At 42.6% G+C, this 23,902-nt stretch overlaps 1 long non-coding RNA gene across 1 annotated transcript in view; it reads left to right on the top strand.

Moving 5' to 3' along the window:
* Positions 1 to 4,490: 4,490 nt before the first annotated feature.
* Positions 4,491 to 23,902, top strand: part of LOC126145889 (uncharacterized) — a 1,192,902-nt gene continuing 1,173,490 nt past the window's right edge. Inside the window, exon 1 of the long non-coding RNA XR_007529766.1 lies at positions 4,491 to 4,530. This is a non-coding gene — a long non-coding RNA (uncharacterized LOC126145889). The remainder of the gene's footprint in view (positions 4,531 to 23,902) is intronic.

Below are 23,902 nucleotides of genomic sequence, written 5' to 3'. Positions count from 1 at the left end.
TTTACAAGTTGCTAAGTGCTCTCATTATCAAACATTCGGTGAGTATAGCCTGGATAATCAGCGCTCTGTTTCAAGAAAAGCTAGTTTTTCACGCATATCAATTTTAACGGGGCTCCTGAACTACGTGCCGTGTTGTTGTTGTTGTGGTCTTCAGTCCTGAGACTGGTTTGATGCAGCTCTCCATGCTACCCTATCCTGTGCAAGTTTCTTCATCTCCCAGTACTTACTGCAACACACATCCTTCTGAATCTGCTTAGTGTATTCATCTCTTGATCTCCCTCTACGATTTTTACCCTCCACGCTGCCCTCCAATGCTAAATTTGTGATCCCTTGATGCCTCAGAACATGTCCTACCAACCGGTCCCTTCTTCTAGTCAAGTTGTGCCACAAAATCCTCTTCTCCCCTATTCTATTCAATACTTCATCATTAGTTATGTGATCTACCCATCTAATCTTCAGCATTCTTCTGTAGCACCACATTTCGAAAGCTTCTATTCTCTTCTTGTCCAAACTATTTATCGTCAATGTTTCACTTCCATACATGGCTACACTCCATACAATTACTTTCAGAAACGACTTCCTGACACTAAAATCTATACTCGATGTTAACAAATTTCTCTTCTTCAGAAACGCTTTCCCAGCCATTGCCAGTCTACATTTTATATCTTCTCTACTTCGACCATCATCAGTTATTTTGCTCACCAAATAGCAAAACTCCTTTACTACTTTAAGTGCCTCATCTCCTAATATAATCCCCTCAGCATCACCCGACTTAATTCGACTACATTCCATTATCCTCGTTTTGCTTTTGTTGATGTTCATCTTATATCCTCCTTTCAAGACACTGTCCATTCCGTTCAACTGCTCTTCCAAGTCCTTTGCTGTCTCTGATAGAATTACAATGTCATCGGCGAATCTCAAAGTTTTTATTTCGGTTCCATGGATTTTAATACCTACTCCGAATTTTTCTTTTGTTTCCTTCACTGCTTGCTCAATATACAGATTGAATAACATCGGGGAGAGGCTACAACCCTGTCTCACTCCCTTCCCAACCACTGCTTCCCTTTCGTGCCCTTCGACTCTTATAACTGCCATCTGGTTTCTGTAAAAATTGTAAATAGCCTTTCGCTCCCTGTATTTTACCCCTGCCACCTTTAGAATTTGAAAGAGAGTATTCCAGTCAACATTGTCAAAAGCTTTCTCTAAGTCTACAAATGCTAGAAACGTAGGTTTGCCTTTCCTTAATCTTTCTTCTAAGATAAGTCGTAAGGTCAGTATTGCCTCACGTGTTCCAATATTTCTACGGAATCCAAACTGATCTTCCCCGAGGTAGGCTTCTTCTAGTTTTTCCATTCGTCTGTAAAGAATTCGCGTTAGTATTTTACAGCTGTGACTTATTAAACTGACAGTTCGGTAATTTTCACATCTGTCAACACCTGCTTTCTTTGGGATTGGAATTATGAGGGCAGTTCAATAAGTAATGCAACACATTTTTTTTTCTGAAACAGGGGTTGTTTTATTCAGCATTGAAATAGACCAGGTTATTCCCCAATCTTTTAGCTACACAACACTATTTTTCAACGTAATCTCCATTCAATGCTACGGCCTTACGCCACCTTGAAATGAGGGCCTGTATGCCTGCACGGTAACATTCAACTGGTCGATGTCGGAGCCAACGTCGCACTGCATCAATAACTTCTTCATCATGCGCGTAGTGCCTCCCACGGATTGCGTCCTTCATTGGGCCAAACATATGGAAATCCGACGGTGCGAGATCGGGGCTGTAGGGTGCATGAGGAAGAACAGTCCACTGAAGTTTTGTGAGCTCCTCGAGGGTGCGAAGACTTGTGTGAGGTCTTGCGTTGTCATGAAGAAGGAGAAGTTCGTTCAGATTTTTGTGCCTACGAACACGCTGAAGTCGTTTCTTCAATTTCTGAAGAGTAGCACAATACACTTCAGAGTTGATCGTTTGACCATGGGGAAGGACATCGAACAGAATAACCCCTTCAGCGTCCCCGAAGACTGTAACCATGACTTTACCAGCTGAGGGTATGGCTTTAAACTTTTTCTTGGTAGGGGAGTGGGTGTGGCGCCACTCCATTGATTGCCGTTTTGTTTCAGGTTCGAAGTGATGAACCCATGTTTCATCGCCTGTAACAATCTTTGACAATAAATTGTCACCCTCAGCCACATGACGAGCAAGCAATTCCGCACAGATGGTTCTCCTTTGCTCTTTATGGTGTTCGGTTAGACAATTGCGACAGCACTACCAACAGAGATGTCAAGTTGAGCACTGAGTTGTTTGATGGTGATCCGTCGATCATCTCGAACGAGTGTGTTCGCACGCTCCGCCATTGCAGGAGTCACAGCTGTGCACGGCCGGCCCGCACGCGGGAGATCAGACAGTCTTGCTTGACCTTGCGGCGATGATGACACACGCTTTGCCCAACGACTCACCGTGCTTTTGTCCACTGCCAGATCACCGTAGACATTCTGCAAGCGTCAATGAATATCTGAGATGCCCTGGTTTTCCGCCAAAAGAAACTCGATCACTGCCCGTTGTTTGCAACGCACATCCGTTACAGACGCCATTTTAACAACTCCGTACAGCGCTGCCACCTGTCGGAAGTCAATGAAACTATACGAGACGAAGCGGGAATGTTTGAAAATATTCCACAAGAAATTTCCGGTTTTTTCAACCAAAATTGGCCGAGAAAAAAAATATGTTGCATTACTTATTGAACTGCCCTCGTATTATATTCTTCTTGAAGTCTGAGGGAGTTTCGCTTGTCTCATACATCTTTCTCACCAGATGGTAGAGTTTTGTCAGGACTGGTTCTCCCAAGGCCATCAGTAGTTCTAATGGAATGTTGTCTACTCCCAGGGCCTTGTTTCGATTCAGGTCTTTCAGTGCTCTGTCAAACTCTTCACGCAGTATCGTATCTCCCATTTCATCTTCATCTACATCCTCTTCCATTTCCATAAAATTGTCCTCAAGTGCATCGCCCTTGTATAGACCTTCTATATGCTCCTTCCACCTTTCTGCTTTCCTTTCTTTGCTTAGAACTGGGTTTCCATCTGAGCTCTTGATGTTCATGCAAGTGGTTATTCTATCTCCAATGGTCTCTTTAATTTTCCTGTAGGCAGTATCTATCTTACCCCTAGTGAGATAAGCCTATACATCCTTACATTTGTCCTCTAGCCATCCCTGCTTAGCAGTCTTGCACTTCGTGTCGATCTCATTTTTGAGACGTTTGTATTCCTTTCTGCAAATGGGGGACTATTTTACCTCCGGAATATTTTACCCAAGAGGATGCCATCATCATTAACCATACAGTAGAGCTGCATGCCCTCGGGAAAAATTACGGCCGTAGTTTCCCCTTGCTTTCAGCCGTTCGCAGTACCAGCACAGCAAGGCCGTTTTGGTTAGTGTTACATGGCCAGATCAGTCAATCATCCAGACTGTTGCCCCTGCAACTACTGAAAAGGCTGCTGCCCCTCTTCAGGAACCACACGTTTGTCTGGCCTCTCAACAGATACCCCTCCGTTGTGGTTGCACCTGCGGTACGGCCATCTGTATCGCTGAGGCACGCAAGCCTCCCCACCAACGGCAAGGTCCATGGTTCATGGGGAAGGACAGTGACATAATTTTGCAGATATATGCAGTGGTATATGTGGGTACAGTCTCCAAAAGGTGTATAGAATAGAGTTGGTATTTTGTAAAGAAGTAATAAATTAAAACGCCGAGCTTGATGTTGAAGTTTAAGTACATAAACAGTGAAAATGTAGTAAGCGATAAACTTTTTCTCCTTTCATTATTTTGTGGGCGTGCCAGGCAATAAAAGTTTCGAGAAGACTTGAAAGAATGTGTAAAGTTTGGTGAAAGTTGCCATGCGCTCTCATTCAAAACTAGACGAATGCAGACAGCGTAATTTTTGCACCTTGAGTTACGCTGACTCAAAATAAACACAATTTCTAACTGCAACACGTGACTTACTGCGTTAAAATTTTAAGACAAAATTACACCTCTTAATGTGTAGGTCATGATTTCTTTAAATTTTTAAATTAGGCCAATAATTGTATTAAGTAATGAAAATAAAATTTTAGTACCGCTGGTTGCTGTGAGATAGGTAACCTACAAAGCGGCCGTGCACGGTTTTAGCTGTTAAGTAATATAATATTCCCTGACCGAAGAGAAACCACATGTTATAAATCATGTGGTCGTCTGATATATGTAGTTACTTCGTCTGAAGTAGTATCAAGCTTAGAATATAGAACACCTCTTGCAAGTCAGAGATGTTACGTCAATCGATTGTTGAAGTCGTTGAGTGCGTAACTCGAAATATTACTGCTAATCAATCCAATACATGGTCTTAATGATAGAGGTAGATAAGAAATTGTGTAGTGCAATACTGTATTTTTACAGCCTTATATAATTGGCGCGTTTGCTTTGCTACATTTATACTTTTTTGTTATTGTTGCAGGGAAGGCCTCAGACTGCGCAACGAGTGACGTGGCCGCAGCAGAATTGTAAGTAAGAAGAAATACAGTGTCACACTAGAAAGAACAATTGTAGTTGCAGTTTCGTGACTCAGCAGTAATCTTGTAAAGTTTTATTGTAGCGATCCGATGTGACAAATGAAATAATTTTGTTTTTATGGCGCAAGTCAAAGGAAAACATTCAGCATAGGTCAGTACTGGCGCTGTAATCGATCGTCCCTTCTTGGAAACAGGTAGCTCGTCCCAAGTGTACGTAGTATACGGACATCTTCCTGTTTATTGCCTCCAAACTAATGACACTACCCGGAGAAAGACCTTCAGTGGCAACGTAAAACGGAAAAATATGTTTTGTCTGTCTAAAGGCAGGTTTATTAGGAGCGATGTTGCCAATTATACCGTGTCACCACGGACTTTGGTATTCTTTGAGACTTCCTGCTCCGTTGCGAATACATTCAAACAAGGAATCGTCGCCGGTAACCGTTCAGGTAACTATAAATAAACGTTCGTGAAAATTGCAACACTCAGAGAGAATGGTCTAATACTCCAGCAACAAGACTGCTAGGCATTCCAAAGAGATAGCGCAGAAGGTCTAGCAGCGACCTTCCTTACGTTGCTGGAAAGGTAGAGTTGCTCTTAACTCAAGTGATCCCAAACTAAAGTGTAGAAACATGGAAGCAAATACAAGTAATGCCGCATTAACATCAAAGGGTCCACTATCACTGAATGACTGGTCTCAAACAGAGCAGGTAAATAGTATTGGTACTGTACATGCAACTGCTCAGATACATTTTTCGTGTCAATCAACGTTTCATTTATTAAACTACACCACTAATGACAGAGTTTTCTCGTCGTTTCTTGCATATAATACGGATGTGATTTGTGCATACATTAGGGTGCACAAGAGTTTTCCTCTTTTTTACAGTTGATGTACATACTAAATAAGAGGAAATTGGTGGCCCTAAACGGCGAACAGCGAAACACAACTTGGCTGGCAATGAAGTATACTGTTAAGGCAATGTTTTACGGACTGCCAGTCACAGAGATCATGGCAGCCGCGGTGCGAAAGAGAGCATGGGGTGAGGGCTGTTTCCTGCACCTTGCCCCACCCCTCACACATTTTCTTCTCAACTGCCTAGTCCACGCTCTGTTTCATTCTATACGACGACATTCAGAACCTCCTTCACACTACACATGAAATCAGATACTAGCTAGCAACCCCCCCCCCCCCCCCTGCCCTCTTCTCTATCATCCTCGATATTAGCACCTAACTAAACTTTAGAATGAAAAAGGTTTCATTTGAATACTTATTTTCAAAACAACAGAAGGTAAATTACATGCAGTTTTTGTAGATGTTTTATTAAAACATTAAATAATGAGTCAGAGACAATTGGTACTTCTTATTTCGAACAATCTTTTTTTATAGAATGATGAAACATTCTCAGTACTACCAACAACTCCTCCTCAGAAAAGAATGGTAACTACATTGAGGCTAAAAGCTTTCTACAAAACTTGCCTCCTGTACGTCACCTTCTCTCTACAGCGACATTTGCTTCATCCACACCGTGCATCCCCATATAAAATCAACTAAACTGAAATTTGTGCACTATACTTATTGTTCGTAAATCACTTGACTGCTGCAATCTTTACATCGAAGCAATTATAAATTGGAACACTTTAAGCTGCCCATGATTTGTGTATGACTACTGCTACTAGTAACAACAATAATAATAATAATAATAATAATAATAATAATACACCAAGGCAACATTTTCTCGATAACAACGTTTCTAAATTTTAATAGCGCATTTATTCCATGTTGGAACATGTTTTCACATTTGGGGAAACCTTAATTTTCGGGAGCAATTTTTGTAATTTTAAGAAAAGACAGTAGTACATAAGTGAATACCATAATTCTAAAACGGATTTTAAAAAAATATTAAATTCCTGTTACAGAGCTGGCTAGAGGAGAAAGTCTGAGAAGTGGCTCATGATGCAACAGTCTCTGTTTTGTAATGCGATGTGAGTGTTGTCATTATGTGACATGTGCTGTGAAATGCATTTAAGTGAGAAGCATCTGCTTTCGTACTACATTTTTTGCAAATGTTGGTATATTTGAACACAAAATTTGTTCCGCAGTTTTTCTGTATAGAGAACTCTACGTTAAAGTGCATAGTTGCGCAGATCAGTCTCGGAACTACAAGTCGCGACTGTTTAGTGTTCGCTCCCAACCGTGTGACTACATATAACTGGCGCAAGGACCGCCGCATTCTCTCGATTGTATAGTACACGAACTTAAGGGTTGAGAAATTAGTAGTAAGTATATCGTGTGGCTATAACATGCATTTAACGTCCTGTAACTAAGGCGTACAGTGATGTTGGGTTGCCTGTTGTGTCTATATCAAATGAATCTACAGGTTTACTGGTACTTGTCGTAAGTTGTTTCATTTCCATTTCGAATACCAGAGACTTAATCCTCCGTCAACATTTGGATTAATGTAAATAAGACATGTATGTGTTATGTGTGCAACTTTGGGATAGCCTATAGCACTGTCTAGTAGCAGAAGACAGTGCAGCAGGGTACACCAAAGTTGTACACACAATACATACTTGTCTTATTGGACATAAATCCACCTGATGAAGGTTTAAACTTCTGAAACGCGAAGTGAAAATAAATTTTTACTTGTAGTAGCAAACTTATACTTTCAATCGATATCAATAATGTTGACGATAAAGCCTAACCAGCAGACGAACTACTATATACTTTATTCTATACTTTGTTCTTGCGAAATAACAATCATCTGTGAGCACTACGTATAAGAAGATGGCCATGTGCACAAGGTAGCCCTTGATTTTAAATGTTTCTTTTATGATAAACCTTTATATTATGCGCTGCATTTTATCTACATGACAACTCGGCGTGAGGTCCAACGCAAAATGAACACATTTTATAACATAAATTTGCGGAAACTTGAAGATGACAGCAAAGTCTATCGAAACCGGTTGTTTGTAAATAAAGACATATTTACGCGATATTGGCTTTCAAAAATTTTAAACAAGTATGTCTTCTTCTATCAGCATGAGAAAATTCAGTCTGTAAACAACGCTCGGAGACTTTGAGTTGTCTGCGTATACATAGAGAAACCTGATTACCCGACAGTGCTCTGGTATGTATTTATTCCTGTCTATTATTAGTCCATCTTCTACTTCCCTCTCTCTCTGTTGATCTCCTTCTTTCCCCCTCTCTGTCCACCTCACTCACCCCGCGCCCTCACTCTCTGTTGATCCCCTCCTGTCCCTCTCTGTCCATCTCCTGCCCCCCCCCCTTTCTCTCTGTACATTTCCTCCTTTCTGTCTGTCCATCTTCTCCTCTCCCCCCTCTCCTTCACTCTTCATCCTATCACAACCACCCCAACAGGAGGCACGTGGTTCTTACCCCCGTGGTATTTCACTCCGGATCGTACCTGATATGTATACCAAATTTGGTTGAAATCGTACCAGGAATTCAGGATGAGTTTTTTATCTGTGGTTTTGCCCACGTACACACGTTTCGGAGCTATTTCACATATATGTAACACATTTCACGTGTATCTATACACCTATTTCATCTGTATCTCTAACCAATTTCGCCCTGCAGTTTCATTTTCACACAAATCAATGTTTATGACGTTCTATCTCCTGAAATATTTGCTGTACAATGATATAATTTTGCAGCTATATCCAGTGGTATACGTGGCTACTGTCTGAAAAATGTCGCGATTACAGTTCTTAGTAAAGAAGTGATAAATTAGAACGTCATGCTTCATGCGGCAGCTCTACTGCATGAACAGCTAAAATGTAGTAAGCGACAAACATTTTTCTTTTCATCATTTTGTGGGGGTTGTCAGCGAGAAAAAGTTTCGTAACGGTTTGGTATTATGTGTAAACGGCGTTGCCAGTCATTCAAGGTGCTCTCATTCTCAAGTACCGGGTGAATAAAGTAGGGATATTCGTACGTCGTGGGCTGCAATGGTTGCGTACCCTAACCCCTTCGAGACACATGTAAGGTATCCTCTGCGTTAATACACACACACACACACACACACACACACACACACACAAACTTTCGCGTTCACACTGATGAGCCAGAACACTAATACCACCTGCGTAATTGCTTCTTTGTCCGTCTTTGGGAACGAAATGCAGCACTGATTCTGCGTATCAGTGATCCGAGAGTTAGTTGACAGGTTTGTGGAGATATGTGGCAGTAAATGTCTAGACATAGGTAATTCGCGTGAATAACAGGCCGCTGATTTGCGTATGCGGTGACGGCGGCCATTAGCGGCCCAGATGAGTTACATAGGATTTACATGAGGTGAATTCGGTCGCCGAGACATCAACGTGAGTACACTGTAATGCACTGTTGCACTGTGCACTGTTGTACGGTTCTGGCTCCGAAACATGGACAATTATACTGCTGACAGATGACATCGTCGTTGGGGAAGACATCAAGTATGAAGGGATGCATATGGTTCGCAGCTGTCAGTGTGTCTTCGATTACTGTCACAGGTCCCATGCAAGCGCGGGAGAATGTTTTCCATAGCATAATACTGCTCTCGCCAACCTGCGTTGGTGACGCACTACACGTTTGGAACCGCCGTTCACCTTGATGACGGCGTTTCTGGAGACGACCACCGACCTAGAGTAGCAAAAATGTGTTTTACCCGAAGCGCCGACACGTCTCCATTGATCAACGGTCGAATCCTGATGTTCCCGTGCCTACTGCAATCTTAATTGACGATGTTGGGTCAACATGTGAGCACGTAGGGGTGGTCTGCTGCGGAGCTCCATGTTCGACAATGTACGATTAACGGCGTGCTTCGACACACTTGTATGTGCAATATCATTAAGCTCTTTTGGCAGAGATGACACAGATAACCTTCTATCCTACTTTACAGGGCAGACAAGTCTCCGAACCCCACGTTCTGTGTGGGCTGGTGGACGTCCAACCATTTAGCGCCGGATGGTAGTTTCATTGTCCTTCTACCTCTTTCCGTAGATGCTCACGACAGTAGCACGTGAACATTCGACCAACTTCGTCGTCTCGATATACTCATTGACTTACTCTGCGTAATAATATTTGGCCTTTGTCAAAGTCGCTTATCGGCATGGTTTTCCCCATTTGCAGCAGATTTCTTCTCTAGGGTGCAGCAGCAACAGTCTTTCTACACACAACTGGCGTATTTGGTGCCAAACACTTTATTAAATTTATGAATGACTCTTCTTCTACCACTGAAAAGCGCAGAACAGAACAGGACACAAAATCTAAAATCAATTTGTCGACAGTGCGTTTGCTGGTAGCGCTATTTGTGAAGGAAAGTGTAGACTGAGTTTTCTTTGCACCTTTCGAGTTTGAAGATCGTGCATTCTTTTCTTCCCTCGCTGCAGGGATTGTTCCACTTCAGTTATCTTTGTTAGATTAATCCTCTGCAATGGAAACAAAGATTGTGCGATTATTCGTAAAATGGTTTTGCCATTTGTTGTATTTACACCATTTAAAGTTAGATTGTTTCCTTGTGTTAGCGAAGTATTCTTGGAAAACTGTGGTATCACTTGGCAATAGAATGTACATGTGTTTCAGTTTACAACATTAATAGTGTGGTGTCACCGCCAGACACCACACTTGCTAGGTGGTAGCTTTAAATCGGCCGCGGTCCATTAGTACATGTCGGACCCGCGTGTCGCCACTGTCAGTACTTGCAGACATAGCGCCACAACATCGCAGGTCTAGAAAGACGGACTAGCACTTGCCCAGTTGTACGACGACTTTGCTAGCGACTACACTGACGAAGCCTTCCTCTCATTTGCCGAGAGACAGTTAGAATAGCCCTCAGCTAAGTCCATGGCTACGACCTAGCAAGGCGCCATTAACCATATCTGGAGAGAGTCTAATTTGTATAGTCAAGAGCGATGTACCACAATGATGGAATAAAAGTTAAGTATAACCTAAGCTACGTACTTTTCCTTAGTGCATTCATAACTTATCCTGTTCCAGACTTTACGCCAGTCGGCGTGAGTTGACGCGTGCCCTTTCGGTAACCTCACCCTGTGTCTAGACTGTCTTGTCTAGACACAACAAATAGTACATCATATATTCAAAAATTGTAATTGCTTACCTGTATATCCTTTGACGCCATACTTCAGGCAGACGTCAGAAATCTATTTACCGGACAGAGCATGCATTTTACGGTCATATTTTATTTGCTTTGTGCATAATTTATCCAAAAATAATTTCTTATGTAAGGAGATGGAAATACTGTCACCCCACTCTCACTGTTTTCAAGATGTTCAAGTGTGTGTGAATTCCTAATGGACCAAACTGCTGAGGTCATCCGTCCCTAGAGTTACACGCTACTTCAACTAATTTAAACAAGCTTACGCTAAGAACAACACACAGACAGCCATGCCCGAGGGAGGACTCGAACCTCCGGCGCGAATGGCCGCGCAATCCGTGACATGGCGCCTCAAACCGCACGGCTCACTGTTCTCCATTTCGCCGGACGTGCTGTGTATCAGAACAAGAAACTAATCTAGACTTCGCCCATGTCACACAGTTTTAAGAATGAACGAATGAAGATTGCGCCGAAGAAATTATCTGGGAGTACGCATTAGGAGTGATTTAAAATGGAATGATCATATAATGTTGATTGTCGGTAAAGCAGATGCCAGACTGAGATTCATTGGAAGAATCCTAAGGAAATGCAATCCGAAAACAAAGGAAGTAGGTTACAGTACGCTTGTTCGCCCACTGCTTGAATACTGCTCAGCAGTGTGGGATCCGTACCAGATAGGGTTGATACAAGACATAGAGAAGATCCGACGGAGAGCAGCGCGCTTCGTTGCAGGATCATTTAGTAATCGCGAAAGCCTTACGGAGATGATAGATAAACTCCAGTGGAAGACTCTGCAGGAGAGACGCTCAGTAGCTCGGTACGGGCTTTTGTCAAAGTTTCGAGAACATACCTTCACCGAAGAGTCAAGCAGTATATTGCTCCCTCCTACGTATATCTCGCGAAGAGACCATGGGTATAAAATCAGAGAGATTAGAGCCCACACAGAGGCATACCGACAATCCTTCTTTCCACGAACAATACGAGACTGGAATAGAAGGGAGAACCGATAGAGGTACTGAAGGTACCCTCCGCCACACACCGCCAGGTGGCTTGCGGAGTATGGATGTAGATGTAGATGTAGATGTGGACAGACACATCGTTCGCCACCTGCGAGACACGTGCAAAAGTACAAAGAAACGATTCCAATGTTGTAACGGTTGCTATTCTATTGGAATAAGTAAATTTCAAGTGCAAGTTACATTCTATAAAATGTATCGATTACAAAGAAAAATTACATGTAATTCAATTACTTTTACTCAGTTACAATCACTGAGTATATATGACTATCAGCGGAAAGAACGAAACCTATTTGTAACATTAGTACTTCCCAATGCTAGTGCTGCTAAATACTTCGGTTGTGATTTGCAGATTCCTGCGATCAGTAACAGCTGATGCACAACGCAATTTTATATGCTTTGTTACTGAACAGGTTTCTGTTATTTTGACAAGATGTCAATGGAGCTGGAAGACGGATTACGGTAGTAATTATCGCTTTATCGTTTTTATAACAGCATCAGTACGAGGAAATTCACTGATACGAATCGAGCCAAATCTTTTTTTCTCCTCTCATACTGTTTAATAAAATAAACGTAATACCGTGCCCTTCACAAGTCCTTATCACTCGACCCCACTGTAGTCTCAGTTTATGTTTTGCGAGGCAACACTAGCTGTTCCGCAAATTTGATTCATATGTTGACTTTTGATACGGGCGTTATTTAATCAGAAATCCTGCGATAGGTGTAATCATTCGCAAATGCCTCTTGTTTTACTGCGGCTGTGTGATCCATGCCGCAGGCATCTCTGCGAAATTACTGCACGGCACTGTCATATACACGATATCATTTTCACAGAATTCCATCTGCCACATTAGTGTCTACTTGTTACGAGAACAATATTGTGATACAAAGCGCGCTGTTCGGTATTAATTTGGACAGGCTTGTGTCAAAAATCACTGCAAAAATGTTTTTATTAACCCAACCTACGCTTGTAACATAATATGAAAAAGCAACCGCACCGCTGTGATAGTTCGCGAGGGAAATTTATCTATCAAATGTTCGAATTTGTATGGAAACTTTCTTATTTTTATATCTAATACAGTCCGACTTTCCTCATGACTGCTGTCATGTTGTTGGTTGGTTGGTTTGGGGAAGGAGACCAGACAGCGTGGTCATCGGTCTCATCGGATTAGGGAAGGATGGGGAAGGAAGTCGGCCGTGCCCTTTCAGAGGAGCCATCCCGGCATTTGCCTGGAGTGATTTAGGGAAATCACGGAAAACCTAAATCCGGATGGCCGGACGCGGGATTGAACCGTCGTCCTTCCGAATGCGAGTCCAGTGTCTAACCACTGCGCCACTTCTCTCGGTGTCATGTTGTTGTTCCAACATGAATTCTGCGATGTCCTTGGAAACAGGGTGAAAAAGACGCGACAACTTGTAAGGAGCATGTCTGTTACGAATCAGCTCTATAGAGTGACTTCCTCTTACAGGGCACTTGTAACAGCGGTGGACACGTTGGAGTGACTCGCGGGTTTAAATCTAGAATAATTTGTTGAGGCCTGCCGAAGTGGCCGTGCGGTTAAAGGCGCTGCAGTCTGGAACCGCAAGACCGCTACGGTCGCAGGTTCGAATCCTGCCTCGGGCATGGATGTTTGTGATGTCCTTAGGTTAGTTAGGTTTAACTAGTTCTAAGTTCTAGGGAACTAATGACCTCAGCAGTTGAGTCCCATGGTGCTCAGAGCCATTTGAATCATTTGAATAATTTGTTGAAAGTTCAGTAGCGCCATTTATCCAATAGATTCCAGTGGTGGATGGAGTACTGTTACTCTTCATTACATCTCTTGTGGATGTTTGCGTTTGTAGGTGGCGCACCTGCCGTTGTGGTCTATCTAAACACCTGAACAAAGAAAGTGGACTATGCTGAACACTGAAAAGACTTAAACTGCAGTGCTCCGTGCACATATTTATTCAGACTCGTTTATTTATTCATTGTAGAGGCAAAAAGCAAGTTTTTGCATAATTATACTTCTCATTTTCATTGCTTCTGAGTATGCGAATGGCTGTTTTTTACTCCTCCAAAGCACGACGTAACACAGTGCAGCTGTTTTCGGAAAGCAGACTTCGCGATGAGGTGTCCTATCCTAGGCAACATGAAATACATACGTATTTCACCCGCGTTATGAATTTAATAGCCACCCTCTGCCAGCCACTTTATTGTGATCTGCAGAGTAATCACGTAGATGTAGATGTCCACTTTATTAGAGACGACAACGACGTTCGAATACATTCTTCAACAGTCCGCCACTGACATACGAAATGACATTTTATAATGAAGGCGTTCATATTCGCTGATAACGCTGACAGTCTATAACACGTATTGAAACTAACAAAATGGACCACTGACGAGAAATCATGGTTGGGAAGAAGTGATGATGTGATTAAGTGATGGATAATGAAACCTTTAAATTACATAACAAGGAAAAGTTTTTTGTCGGATGTAATATATGATCCGCATGATACTGCTCAAATAACGCAGAGTGATATTGATTACATCTGACGAAACTTTTACTTAAAAGTACAAACTCGCGAAATGGGAGGAAAACACCACACACTGTCCTGACCATACCAAGTTTTCAATAGCGACAGTTCTAACGTCCGAAGAGCTACGCCAGTCGAAGCCGTACACAAGCCAGAAGCGTCAACAGCACACGTAATACGTCAAGAGGTCCCCCTAAATAACCAGTGGTCTGTGTGTGACACAGCACCACCAGGTCTGCATTCTAAACTAGCAAACACATGACTGCATTAAGTCGGCAGCCACCTTCCCTTCTCGCCTCAGACACCAGAGGCTCTTTCCAAAAACACACGGCGCAGGAACACCCTGTCGGCGACTGCAGTAACCAACTGACTGGCTGCCAGCATTGTTGCTTCCGCGTGCTTCGTTGCCACGGCATTATCGACAGACGCGGATACCAAAGAAACAAATATTGGGTGAGTAATACCAAAACGTATTTTCAAACACATAACATATTATATAAGGTGTATTGAAGGATTATAAGAGGAACATCAACAAACCTAAAACAAGAGTAACGGAATGTAGTCGAATAACTCAGGTGGAGGTCTGGAAATTAGAGTAATAAGTTAGACACTAAAAGCAGTAGATGAGTTTCGTTAGTTGATGGCCAAGAAACACATCCGATGTCCGAAGTACAAAGTCTGAGCTAACAATTTGTAGTGTCGTACCCAGAACCGATCGCGGTCCTCTGGTTTGGAGCCGAGTGGAAGGCTTAAACCAGAGGTTCAGACGATTCTGCGGAGATCTGGGGTGCAAATTTCTCGACCTCCGTTATATGTGCATTATCTGAAAACTACCTTGGGCAGTTAAACAGAGAACCGACTCGTGGCGATAACACGTTAAACCTGGTGACAAACAGACCCGAACTATTTGAAACAGTTAACGCAGACCAGGGAAACAGCGATCATAAAGCGGTCACAGCATCGGTGATTTCAGCCGTAAATAGAAATATTAAAAAAGGTAGGAAGATTTTTCTGTTTAGAAAAAGCGACAAGAAGCAGATTTCAGAGTACTTGACGACTCAAAACAAAAGTTTTGTCTCAAGTACAGATAGTGTTGAGGATCAGTGGACAAAGTTCAAAACCATCGTACAATATGCATTAGAGGAGTATGTGCCAAGCAATATCGTAAAAGATGGAAAAGAGCCACCGTGGTACAACAACCGAGTTAGAAAACTGCTACCGAAGAAAAGGGAAGTTCACAGCAAACGTAAACATAGCCAACGCCTTGCAGACAAACAAAAAACACACGAAGTGACATGTAGTGTGAGGAGGCGAGAGGCGTTCAACGAATTCGAATGTAAAGTTCTGTGTACTGACTTGGCAGAAAATCCTAAGAAATTTTGATCTTATGTCAGAGCGGTAGGTGGATCAAAACAAAATGTCCACACACTCTGTGACCAAAATGGTACTGAAACAGAGGATGACAGACTAAAGGCCGAAATACTAAATGTCTTTTTCCAAAGCTGTTTCACAGCACTGTAGTTCCTTCCTAGATTGTCGCACATGTGACAAAATGGAAAATATCGAAATAGATGACAGAGGGATAGAAAAAGAATAAAAATCGCTCAAAAGAGGAAAGGCCACTGGACCTGATGGGATACCAGTTCGATTTTACACAGAGTACGCGAATGAACTTGCCCCCATTCTTGCAGCGGTGTACCGTAGGTCTCTAGAAGAGCGTAGCGTTCCAAAAGATTGGAAAAGGGCACAGGTCATCCCCGTTTTCAAGAAGAGACGTCGAACAGATGTGCAGAACTATAGACCTATATCTCTAACGTCGATCAGTTGTAGAATTTTGGAACACGTATTGTGTTCGAGTATAATGACTTTTCTGGAGACTAGAAATCTACTCTGTAGGAATCAGCATGGGTTTCGAAAAAGACGATCGTGTGAAAACCAGCTCGCGCTATTCGTCCACGAGACTCAGAGGGCCATAGACACGGGTTCCCAGGTAGACGCTGCGTTTCTTGACTTCCAAAAGGGGTTCGATACAGTTTCCCACAGTCGTTTAATGAACAAAGTAAGAGTATATGGACTACCAGACCAATTGTGTGATTGGATTGAAGAGTTCCTAGATAACAGAACGCAGCATGTCATTCTCAATGGAGAGAAGTCTTCAGAAGTAACCGTGATTTCAGGTGTGTCGCAGGAGAGTGTCGCAGGACCGTTACTATTCACAATATATATAAATGAACGTATGGATAACATCGGAAGTTCACTGAGGCTTTTTGCGGATGATGCTGTAGTATATCGAGAGGTTAAAACAATGGAAAATTTAAATGAAATGCAGGAGGATCTGCAACGAATTGACGCATGGTGCAGGGAATGGCAACTGAATCTCAATGTAGACAAGTGTAATGTGGTGCGAATACATGGAAAGAAAGATCCTTTGTTGTTTAGCTACAATATAGCAGGTCAGCAACTGGAAGCAGTTAATTCCATAAATTATCTGGGAGTAGGCATTAGGAGTGATTTAAAATTGAATGACCATATAAAATTAATCGTCTGTAAAGCAGATGCCAGACTGAGATTCATTGGAAGAATCCTCAGGAAATGCAGTCCGAAAACAAAGGAAGTAGGTTACAGCACACTTGTTCGCCCAACGCTTGAATACTGCTCACCGGTGTGGTATCCGTACCAGATAGGGTTAATACAAGAGATAGAAAGATCCATCGGAGAGCAGTGCGTTTCGTTACAGGATCATTTAGTGATCGCGAAAGCGTTACGGAGATGATAGATAAACTCCAGTGGAAGACTCTTCAAGAGACGCTCAGTAGCTCGGTACGGTCTTTTGTTGAAGTTTCGAGAACATACCTTCGCCGAGGAGTCAAGCAGTATATTGCTCCCTCCTACGTATATCTCGGGAAGAGACTATGAGGATAAAATCAGAGAGATTAGAGCCCACACAGAGGCATACCGCACAATAACCCTGGGTTCGGTGTGGGGCTGCGATGGCGTGAGTGCATTGCTGTAGCCTGTTGTGCGGTTGTGTACCAGTGGGGGCCACGGCAGAGACGAAGCCTCTCCATCGTTCCTAAGTCGCCAGTTCAATACATACATATATACATACAAGTATTCTGTTCCAGATAGTTAGCTCTGCTTTGTCAGCTTGAAGACAGATGCGGTACAGGGGAAGGTAGTCCTCTGTTTTGATTTCACCATGGCTTCATGACAGCTGGAGAACCAATTTCCCGGAGTCATTTAAGCTATACTTGGTGGCTCGATTATTCATGGTGAGCATCTGAAACTGCAGCCTTATAGAACTAAAAATGTGATGTTTGCCCGTCCCAGAAACAATTCAGCGGCGACTCTTGTGTTGGTTGGTTTTTAATAATATGACTAAAATGTGTTAATTTTAGTGTGATTAATATAATTTAAAGGTTTCTTCCCATTGTTTTCGTTTTTAATATCTATTTGGTGAAACATATTCTAACCACTTAGATCAGGTTCAAAAATTTTCTGATCGTCCGTAAGTTGGTTTCTATTGCACGGTCGCCCGTGTAAAGGTTCAAACAATCTTGCTGTTATCTTCTTGTCTTGTTTTAGTCAAATTCTTTTACATTATTTGAAGGTCTGGCTTAAGGTTATCCTTCATTTATTTGCAAGAGGAGTCTGTACTGCGGTGTTATAAGTTGTCTCCTCTGTTTTAGAAAACCAACTGTTCAGAAAGGTGTTTTATGTTACGTGCCTGAGGGCGGCTGCCGTTGGCATTTTGTTAGTATCTGGGCTGGTTGCGCCCGTTTTCCTGTAATCAAGATGGATCAGAATTAAATTTTGTCATATGCTTGCGTATTGGTTGTTCATTATTTGTGAACTTGCATTTGTAATAAATAATGGATTTGTTAAACATGTGACCCTTGGCTTATGGTCCTAGTGCTCCTGATTTTTAACATGAATTGTCCTTCTCCTGTTTTGTTAACTATTTGAAAAAGTGCCTTTCAACTGCGTGACTTATTGTTAGCTTATTCTGCTGCACTGTGTATATATCCTGATTAATGAGCAGCGAGGTAAGCATGTGGGGAAAGGAATGGACCGCCCTTCGCTGTCCTCATGACCGCTTTTACCTTGTTGTTGAGGCGGAGAATTGACAGTGGGAGAAAGTGTGGTTGGAAATACAATATAACCATTTAAGGCTGGCGAAGCCTATAGTTTTATCATGGCTAATATCGTTCCAGTCACACAGTGGCTTTACTACGACTGAGAATCTGACATACGAGCACCTCATTCGGCGGGAGAATCCACCAGTGTGCGTTGCTTGTGGCGTACGAGTGTCGGTGCTCCATATTTTACATGACTGCATTGTATTTAAGTGTGAGGGAAGGGCATGGACGATCATGTAGACGTAAATTCTCAAGAGCAACATTTTTATTAGACATTTTAATATTTTAATAAGCAACCTCTGTCTCCGTTTCCCTTGCCAGACAGCCTTTAAAGTGTGTAAAGCCATTGTCGCAGAAATATTTCTTACGGGAAACATCTTATTTTCAGTAAGTGTTTAGTTCTGTAACAGAGTTTACTGCAGTGTGGGTTGGGCGAGTGGTTTCACTGCTGGAGGTTGGGGATGGAGAGGGTGAAGAAGGCAGCCAATCAGTTAATAGAGCACTTTATTGATGAAAACGAAATCATTATATCTGAAACCGATAGACTGAAGGCGACGCGAGGAGATCTTCGGACTCCAGAACACTGATAAGTACGCGCCGACGTAGGCGTTTCCCGTGGACAGTAGCGGTGACTCGGCAGCATTAGCACGCTGGCGGATGGCGGCTGACGACTGTGTCCAGGTTGGACACCGAGGCAGCAGTCGTCGGTTCGCAGCCCGGCGGAGGCAGTGTCATTGATTGCGGCGACGACCCTCGCAGGCTGTGCGTCATCGGACGGTCCGGCTGTGATGACTTCCTGACGGACTGTTCGTGGTGGTTCAAATCCTGTTTCCATGTATTGACAGTGGCAGAAGACCCCTGTATCGAGGTGGCATCGAAACATATGGAGGAAGATCGATGGCCTGGTTTCGGTTGCTGGGCTGCTGTCCCAGCTGTATGTGTTTCAGCCATTACAGTTCACATTCCGAAAGGACACTGACACCAATACTGTTCAGTGCCCTAAATCCAATATGATGACGTTGATGATGATGGTCATCACCATAATAATCACATCATCGGTAGCACGCAGTGCGGCCGATGGTGACTGAATGAATCTGACACTATATCTAACTATTTCCGCATCATAAAATTTTATTGGTGTTTCAGCCCTCTGGGCCGCGCGGGATTAGTCGAGCGGTCTCAGGCGCTGCAGTCATGGACTGTGCGGCTGGTCCCGGCGGAGGTTCGAGTCCTTCCTCGGGCATGGGTGTGTGTTTGTCCTTAGGATAATTTAGGTTAAGTAGTGTGTAAGCTTAGGGACTGATGACCTTAGCAGTTAAGTCCCATAAGATTTCACACACACATCCCTCTGGCCCCAGACGACCGGGATGTTGGCAGTCAAAGGTTACAATTTGTCGCTCTTCAGCGACACGATTTAAAAAATTGACAACATACTATAATCTTTTACTGGCGTTAAAAATTGAATGTTTTCATAGAAATAAAACGCAGATGGTGAGTTTCGTTAGTTAAAAGATAAATGTCTGACTTGTAGATTGGTTGAAAAATTTACACAGAGAAAGATGAACTGATGAGTTTCCGTAGCCTGTCATTGGTAACAATGCTGTGGGCGTTGTAGCTGTTTGGGTAGTGTGTGGTATGGGTTTTACGTGGGTGGATGTATGGTTGAAGAGTTTGGGACAGTGATGAGTGAGGTATTCTGAACCAAGCCTTAGGATGTGACTGGAGGGAGTGTGGGGCAGGACCCGTGACAAAGTGGAGAGTAGCAGATTCTGCAACACCTGATAAGGAGAGGTGATTAAAGTCACTGGATGAGGATGTGGAGAGTGTATAGTGTTGGGGGGAATGTGTTGGTAGAGGATTGTAGAGCAGAGGAGAGACTACTGGACGTGGGTAATGTAGGATATCTGTAGTTGTTATGATTCAACGGAGCAAATAAATGAGACGGTCATTACACTGTGAGGTGCTGAGAGAGTGTTGGACACCGGCCTATGGGAGGAAACCACTGAAAAGTGGATCGCCATGGTCGGACAGCACGATAAACAGCCACAGGGCAGCCTTTTGTAAGAAGGTAGAAGGACGAGCCTCGGCAAAATGCTTCCGACCAGCTGGCGCTCGGCTCTCAGTGTGCCGCGAGCAACAGTCCACTCAAATTAAATGTTCAAGACGCAATGGCAAACAGGATCTGCTTCCCACCAGATCGTCTGAGTAGAATAATTACTTTTCAAAGCTAAAATAGAGCTGAGGGAGTTACCGGTTTCTCATTTGCTGATAACAAAACTCGCTGTGAGCGCCAATATGGAGACGATACCGCCGGAGAAACGACTCTTGTTTCTGAGCCTTCGTGAGCGGCGGACACGCGACACTTCGTCATCAATAGATTTCAGCAGTGATGCACAATATTGGTGAGATGTTATATATCAGTTACGTTGCTCGAATAGCGTTGGATCTCTTTCTCTCTCGAGGACGTTTGTGGCACCATTTAGCGTAAATAATTAGCGTTGGATTTAACTTGTGCTTCGTAAAACCAAATGAATACTGTGTTGTAAGTGGGGCATGATTATGGCAATGAAATCCAGTGCTATCTTGATTTAATTTTGTTTATTCCGGGTTGGGACCCGGTGGGGACCTTGGCGTTTCAATAATTACTGCTGATGTTGCACCTGTTGGATGCAGTGTGTTGTGTGTATCCACCGTGTGCCAGGCCAAAGAGGTGACAGTGTAGGTCGGGAGCAGTTGTGCTTGAGCATTACAAACCAGATTTCGGTCCGCTGGATTCCTTGGGTGACGGAATCTGGACGCAACAGCAAACTCTGTGACAGCGTTTCAAACACCCATACAGTGTTCAATAGGGAAGAATTTTAATGTTGTTAGAGGATTCGTGTATGGGACGGTAAGTGGATGCAAAGGTTTATTTATTTTACTTAATTTATTCATTTATTTAACCTTATCTGATCAGGACCATCGGATTCTCTTTTACATCGGACCAGTGTTTCACACATAAAAAACCGTTTTTACATCGTTGTTACCTAAGGAATAGCGATTCTAATATGACACATAATATTACAATGATTTGATTGTTTATAAAGACAAAGTGAGTAAGTAATACTGAGTATGAACCACTAAAGTTAATACGGGCAGTACTTGTACTACTACTACTACTACTACTGCTGCTGCTATTATTGTTATTATTATTATTATTATTAATGACAGTAATAATAATGATAGTGGCATACGTAAAAAGAATTTATAGATGGAGTAAAAATATGTGTTCTGATATAGCGAGTTACGGGGAAAGGAAACTTAAGGAGACTGCACTGGGAACGAGGAAAATGTGGTTGGAAATGAGGATGTACAGGGGTAACGAATGTGTACAAGGTCAATGGTAGCCATTGTTGTTGCTGCAGTAGATGGTCATTAACTGTTTCTGAAGCTGGAGATGTTATTCATTTCTGTAATATAATGTGGGAGGTTATTCCAGAGTCGGGCTCTTGCTACTGAGGACGACCTCGAGAAAGTGACTGGACGATGGAGTGGATTTTGATTTGATGGGAACGGGTGTTTCTGCCATATTGTTCAGACAAGAGCGTTAAGATCGAGGAGAGGTATTAGGAACAGTGTACATAGAGAAGACAGAGGGTCTAAAAATCTCACGTAGCCGTGACGGCTGTGTGTGTGATGGTGAAATACGATCAAAAGAGTCGAACATCATAGATGTAAAGAACACAGGCATTCCTGACCAGTTCCAGGCGCCGTAAGCTTTACTGAGGAATACCTTGCAGAATAACATCGCTCCCATCAATAATTAGAAGTATTTGTGTTTGTACAAATTTCTTTTTCAGGTCAAGAGGTAAGTAGGCCAGTAGTGTAAAACCAAAAACGTAGACGTATCACAAATAATTGCTACAAAAGGTTTTATTGTTTTAATGGCTTCATTTGTGACCCAATATGTCTGTCCTAGGCTTTCTCCCATGGCGGAGTTGTGGTTAAGTGGTGGGGCTACAAATGTATTCCCAAGAGGGGAATTTTTGCGGTATTACAGTTATATCTCCTACAGGAGTCGTAATATCGAAAACATGGTCCTATTAAAAATTGTATGGCATTATTGTATTATGCATTGAATGAGACCAGACGCATATTTTTAGTCCACCCGTTTCCATGCTAGTGCTCATCAAAGTTGGACAAATTTTACATATTTATGACAAATTTTCATTTTAATCTCTTCGGTTTGGTAATACCACCTAAACTAATTCATCTATCGTTGACGTAGGCCGTAAAAAAGTTACACATTTCGGTACAGCTCGACCATAATCTCATCATCAATGTTCAAAATGTGGGTGAATTCCTAAGGGACCAAACTGCTGAGGTCATCGGTCCATAGAGTTACACACTGCTTAAACTAACTTAACTAACATATGCCAAGAACAACACACACACCCATGTCCCAGGGAGGACTCGAACCTCCGGCGGGAGGGGCCGCGCAATCCGTGACATGGAGCCTCAAATGCGCGGCCACGACGCGCGGCGAAGATTGTTTAAACTACAGTTCTTCCATAAGTATAATTTACACGATATTTCACCTAGTACTATAACAGTCCATTGTACTAGTCCTGTACTTACTAAATAAAGTAATACAATAAAACATTAAAACTGGAGAATGTATAATGAGATAACATTAAAAAATTGTCTCATACAGACTCTGATGAAATCCATTCAACTGTTATGAACATGGGAGCAGGATAAGAAACACAATACTTGAAATCAATTAATAATGATTATATCTCATAATAACAGAAATTGTAGTTAAAGGTATGAAAATGAGAAGAGAAGAAAAACAGGTGAGGTACACAAATTTGACACGCGTCGATGTTTGTTTGTCGTTAAGCCACTCGGTTCCTAAAAGTCTGTCATTTCCGTCGCCCCGTACTCAAGGTCTGTAATTTTCGTCGGCCCAAGTATCCAGTCCAGATTGCGTCAACATCTGTCACAAATCAATGAGCACTTAATCCCAGCTTACCGACATCCGCAACCATCCGTATATCCTTTATTGCATTTACTGAAAATTGCGGAGAGAAGAGACTGTGGTTCCTTCGAGGTAGGAACTGGGTCAAGATCAAACTTCTGAGGCTTCCATCTCCAGAGGAGCGGATCCATCTGCTGTCCTAACCACATTTCTACTTGCAGGCAAGTTCTCAGGCAATTTGGCGGGCTGTTTTGGATGTTGGTGGTAGAGATGCAATGATGAATTTGGATTTCACGAGGGCTTTGGAAAACAGGACGTATCGAAATTTATCTAATCACCTGCATTAACTCCGCAGAGAGTTGTTAAAACTCTTAGTCCAGCTTCGGCAATTAGCTTCAGCTTGAGCGTCATGCTCGAAGAAAAGTTTTCGACAAACAGCTTGAAGAGTGCTGAAGTTGTGTCACATCAATTAATGCCGTGCTGAAGTTGTGTCACATCAATTAATGCCGTCAAGATACATGAGTGGCCTTCTGATGTCTGCCAGTCTGAAGCTGTTGGGACCAAATATTTGTGATGGGGTCTTTCATCTTCCAGGTTTTGAGAAATATATGTTTGCTGGTG

Source organism: Schistocerca cancellata, chromosome 2 (assembly GCF_023864275.1).
Source record: "Schistocerca cancellata isolate TAMUIC-IGC-003103 chromosome 2, iqSchCanc2.1, whole genome shotgun sequence".
Lineage (NCBI taxonomy): Eukaryota > Metazoa > Arthropoda > Insecta > Orthoptera > Acrididae > Schistocerca > Schistocerca cancellata.
This window is presented reverse-complemented; position numbering and strand designations above follow the sequence as displayed.